Source organism: Triticum aestivum, chromosome 3B (assembly GCF_018294505.1).
Source record: "Triticum aestivum cultivar Chinese Spring chromosome 3B, IWGSC CS RefSeq v2.1, whole genome shotgun sequence".
Classification (NCBI taxonomy): domain Eukaryota; kingdom Viridiplantae; phylum Streptophyta; class Magnoliopsida; order Poales; family Poaceae; genus Triticum; species Triticum aestivum.
Window position 1 is genome coordinate 72,167,418 of NC_057801.1, and position 6,000 is coordinate 72,173,417.

Here is a 6,000-nt window from a genome sequence, read left to right on the forward strand (position 1 = left end):
TGACTAAGGTAGCTTGCATATCCGAAATTTCAGCGGTCATCTTTTCAAAACGAGCAATTTGGGCCCTTATACCATAAAATTCCTTAGACATATCATCAAGTTCTTTATTCATATAACACATAAAACTTTTTTGTTCCTTAAGCTCGTTTCTGAAGAAATTATTGTGCTCAAATTGCAAAACCATAAACTTTCTAACATTGCTTTCGATATCCTCTAGCCTTTTAAGGTGAAGGTCACCAAATCTAGGTAGAGTCATCGCAACAAATAAGCAAACTAACACAGGAGCAAACAGAAAGGCAAGGGAAAAAAGGCAAACAGGAAAGAGAGGAGGAGATTGGGAAAGAGAGGGCAAATAAAACGGCAAGGGTGAAGTGGGGAGAGAAAAACGAGAGGCAAATGGCAAATAATGTAATGCGAGAGATAGGGATTGCGATGGGTACTTGGTATGGTTGACTTGCTTGCGTGAGCCTCCCCGGCAACGGTGCCAGAAATTCTTCTTGCTACCTCTTAAGCACTGCGTTGGATTTCCCCGAAGAGGAGAGGATGATGCAGCAAAGTAGCGTAAGTATTTCCCTCAGTTTTTGAGAACCAAGGTATCAATCCAGTAGGAGACCACACACAAGTCCCTCGTACCTACACAAAACGATAGCAACTCGCAACCAATGCTTAGGGGTTGTCAATCCCTTCACGGTCACTTACGAGAGTGAGATCTGATAGAGATAATATTTTTGGTATTTTTGATAGATAGATGCAAAGTAAAAAGTAAAGGCAAAGTAAAAACAAAGCAAGTAAATAAAGTGATATAGATTGATATGATGAGAATAGACCCGGGGGCCATAGGTTTCACTAGTGGCTTCTCTCCAGAGCATAAGTATTCTATGATGGGTGAACAAATTACTATTGAGCAATTGACAGAATTGAGCATAGTTATGAGTATATCTAGGCAATGATCATGTATATAGGCATCACGTCCAAAACAAGTAGATCGAAATGATTCTGCATCTACTACTATTACTCCACTCATCGACCGCTATCCAGCATGCATCTAGAGTATTAAGTAAAAATAGAGTAACGCTGTAAGCAAGATGACATGATGTAGAGGGATAAATTCATGCAATATGATAAAAACCCCATCTTGTTATCCTCGATGGCAACAATACAATACATGCCTTGCAACTCTTTCTGTCACTGAGTAAGGACACCGCAAGATTGAACCCAAAGCTAAGCACTTCTCCCATTGCAAGAACTACCAATCTAGTTGGCCAAACCAAAAAGGATAATTCGAAGAGACTTGCAAACATAACTCAATCATACATAAAAGAATTCAGAGAAGAATCAAATATTTTCCATAGATAATACTGGATCATAAACCCACAATTCATCGGTCTCAACAAACACACCGCAAAAAGAAGATTACATCGAATAGATCTCCACGAGAGAGGGGGAGAACATTGTATTGAGATCCAAAAAGAGAGAAGAAGCCATCTAGCTACTAGCTATGGACCCGAAGGTCTGAAGTAAACTACTCACACTTCATCGGAGGGGCTATGGTCCGGAACAGGCCCCAAGATGGGATCTCGTGGATACAAAAGGTTGCGGCAGTGGAATTAGGTTTTTGGATCCTCTTATGATCGTTCGGGGATACGTAGGTATATATAGGAGGAAGGAGTACATCGGTGGAGCTCCGAGGGGCCCACGAGGTAGGGGGCGCGCCCAGGGGGGCGCCCTCCACCCTCATGACCTCCTCGGACACTACTTGGAGTAGGGTCCAAGTCTCCTGGATCACGTTCGGTTGGAAAATCACGATCCCGAAGGTTTCATTCCGTTTGGACTCCGTTTGATATTCTGTTTCTTCGAAATACTGAAAAAGGCAAAAAACACTAATTCTGGGCTGGGCCTCCGGTTAATAGGTTAGTCCCAAAAGTAATGTAAAAGTGAAAAATAAAGCCCAATATAGTCCAAAACAATAGATAAAGTAGCATGGAGCAATCAAAAAATATAGATACATATCAAGGTGTTGAAGACTCTGTAGGTGTGCAAGTCCTTTCCATAACCAAGCATAAAACTCTCATGTGCTTTCGGTGCAAATTTAGAGTGGTGGTGAGGATCTCTAATCCAGCATTTAGCACCAAAGACTTGGAAATAACTTACATTGGGTTTCTTGTCAGTGAGGAGTTCGTACGAGGTCTTTTTGAAGAATTTGTGAAGATATACCTTGTTGATGATGTGGCATGTAGTATGAATAGCATCTGGCCAGAAACGTTGTGGAGTATTCATCAAGCATAGTGCAAGCCATCTCAACAAGAGTTTTGTTCTTGCACTCCACGATGTCATTCTGCTGAGGAGTATAGGGAGCAGATAACTCGTGAGTAATACCAAGTATATAAAGATATTCATCGAGACCAGTGTTCTTGAACTTGGTTCCATTATCACTCCTTATATGCTTGATCTTCACGCTGAAGTTCGTATATGCTCTTGAGGTAAGTCGTTTGAAGACTTCATGCACTTCATTTTTGTAAGTGATGATATGCACCCAGGTGTAACGAGAATAATCATCAACAATGACAAAGCCATATAATGATGCAGAACTAGTGAACGTGGCATAATGAGTAGGGCCAAAGAGATCCATGTGAAGTAATTCAAAGGGACGAGAGGTGGTCATGATAGTCTTTGAGGGATGCTTGGCTCTAGTGATCTATCCAGCCTTACAAGCCCCACAAAGATGATCTTTGAGGAATTTGACACCCTCGATGCCAATGACATGCTTCTTCTTCGTGAGTGTATGCAAGTTCCTCATCCCAGCATGACCAAGTCGTCGATGCCATAACCAGCCTTCTGAAGCTTTTGCAAGTAGCCATGTGGCAGACTGTGGTCCTGCAGAGAAATCAAAAATGTACAAGTCTCCTCTCCTAAAGCCTTCGAAGACTTTGGAATTGTCAGAATCCATTAGCACAATGCAACGATACTTGCCAAAGACGACAACCATATCAAGATCACAAAGCATTGAGATAGACATGAGGTTGAATTCTAAGGACTCGACAAGCATGGCTTTGTCCATGTGTCTATCCTCTGAGATCGTAACCCTAACTAAACCCAATACCTTGCTTTTGACTTTGTCAGCGTAGGTGGTATGCTTAAGATAAGATGGAGATAAAGCAATGTCCATCAATAAGTTCCTGTCACCGGTCATGTGATTTGTACGTCCACTGTCGAGGACCCACTCAGTAGCTTTGGGTTGTTCATCCTGCAGATGAATTAGTGCAACTTACAAACCCATATACTTCATTAGTGAAGAATATGATATCAAGTTCATCAATAGTAATAGATATAGCAATATGAGGACTTGAGAAATGAGTAATTCATTTCTTCACGATTAGCTTGCGTCCATTCAAGCACATTCAGGTCTCCAACAAATTCTTCAGACGATTAAGTTCGTCTGGAGACCTGACCCTACATAAGAGATTAGTTCTTTTTCTTCACCACCCACATTTGAAGGGGTGGCAAAGAGTTCATCATTCTGTGAGCTCCATAAGAAAAGGATGGCATTGAAGCCAGTGCACTTCATTTCACAGAAGAGGGGTTAGGATAAGCATATGAATAAGTAGAGAAATTCTTTGAGGACTTATGAACATAATGGTTTAAAGAATAATGCACATATTCATAGCCTTTAGACTTTCCCTGCGAAATAGAAGTGTTAGCACGATGATGTTCATATGAGGATTTGGATCCATGTGAGGAATTTGATCCAGATGGAGAATTTTGTCCATGAGAAGACTTGGATCCATATGAAGATTTTGATCCATATGAAGAATTTGATCTGGGGTTCCTATTCTTCATAGGTGGTGTCATGATGATATTCACCTGAAGATTTTCAAGCCACCTTTTGGGAACCCAGATTTTCTTCATAGGGGGCCGTTCCTGCAGTTAGTTCCAACATATTCAGCAAATACTTCACCATTTTGATTCTTAAATAGTTTATAGTTGGAGTCAAATTACTCATCAGAGGAATATGAAGATTCACAAGTAAAGCCAGATAAAGTGCATGGATCTACGGAAGGTCCTTTCCCAGCAACCCATGAGGTTTTGGGGTACTGCTCAGGTTTCCAGTAGGTCCCATCAACATCGAGTTTCCTCTCAAAGGCAATACCCTCTTTCCTCGGGTTCTTGTTTAAGATCTGCTTTTTGAGCACATCACAAAGAGTGTGATGCCCTTTGAGGCTTTTGTATATGCCTGTCACATACAGTTCCTTCAACACTGCATTATTGTCGGTGATACTTGTGGTATCCTCATATGAGGGATTTGTGACCACAGAGACAGTTGAAGAATTTGCAGCAATAGAAGCATTTGAACATTCAGGTGAAGAATTAGTAGATTCACGCTCAATGCTTTTCAGACATGGTGGAATAAACTCTTCCTGAGCGAAACTAATCTGTTGAGCAACAATGAATCGTTTTCCTTCTGAAGATCTTCATAACTCACTTTTAACTTCTCAAGATCTTGCTTTCTTTGAAGAAAATCATAAGAAAGTTTCTCATGATCAGATAAAAGAGTGTTATGATGGTTTTGAAGGTTGTCAAACCTAGACTGAAGTCTCTGAAGATTATCAGTCAAGGTCTTAGTTCGATTCAATTCCTCACCCAACATATCATCGCTTTCATCAAGCTTGTTTTGAACTTTTTCAAGAGCTCTTTGTTGTTTAGTGGCAGGGGAAGCAAGTTTAGTGTAGCTGGGTCCAAATTCATCACCAGATTCATCATCACTAGATTCAGTAAGGTAGCATTCAGTTACCTTGGCACCTTTTGCCATAAGGCATGGTGCAATGGATGATGATTCTGGAGCGAAAGTCATCTCCTTGAGTGATTCCTCGAAATCCTCAAACCAAGGATCATGACGAGTTCGATGACCTTCATAGACCTCAAAGAGTTGGTCCCAGATAAGCTTCGCATGGTTGAGATGCATGATGTTCCTGAACTGATTTTGGGACAAACAGGAGCAGATAATATCCTTCGTCGTGAGGTTAAGTAGAGTGTACTTGCGAATATCATCAGCCTCCTCCATCTTGCATAGATCGGTAAGACCAATCTCAATGATGGTCGACAGTTTGCTATTCATCGCCATGAGTCGCTTCTTCATCATGGCCTTCCACTTGGGATACTCATGACTGTCAAAGATGGGGCAAGCCACTTCCTTCATTCCTGCAGTCGACATAACTAGAACTCCAGGTGGTTAAACCAAAATCACACAGAACAAGGGAGTACCTTGCTCTGATACCAATTGAAAGTGTGTTATATCGACTAGAGGGGGTGAATAGGCGATTTTTACAAATTCGTCACTAAGGAATTTCTAGGTGAAGAAATTCCTAAGCAACGACACACTAGCAGTGGAATAAGTACTCAGGTATAAGCATAATAGAGGAACAACATAGTCATCATGATGAAATGAAAACAAGCACATAGTACAGATAGCGTGAGAACAGGATAAGCATGCTGAAGACAATGTGACTGAAGAAATTGAATTGAATAAATAGAGAAAGTCTTAAGTGAAAGTCTTCAAACAGTAATGATCAGGTTCATCAACACATGAATGAGGAAATGAAAGGGTTGAAGAAATAGAACCAGTTGGATTGGTGAAGATAATGATTTGGTAGACTAGTTCCAACTACTGTGATAGTTGTATGTCTGGTTGGAGCTGCTAAGTATTTAAACTCGAGGACACATAGTCCCGGACACACAGTCCTCACCGTATTCTCCTTGAGCTAAAGTCACACAGACCTCGCCCAACACTCATAGTAAGTCTTCATAGGTGACTTCCAAACCTTCACATACTTGGTCACTCGATGATCCACGATTCCTCTTGGATGCTCAGACCATGATGCCTAACCGTCTGGAGGATACATAGTCCTCAAAGGTAACAAGCGTCGGTTCCACGCAGGAACAATATCTTAAGCGGTTCTCAATCACTTTGGTTTGTAGGTGTTTGGGTTTTCCTCACTTGATGAT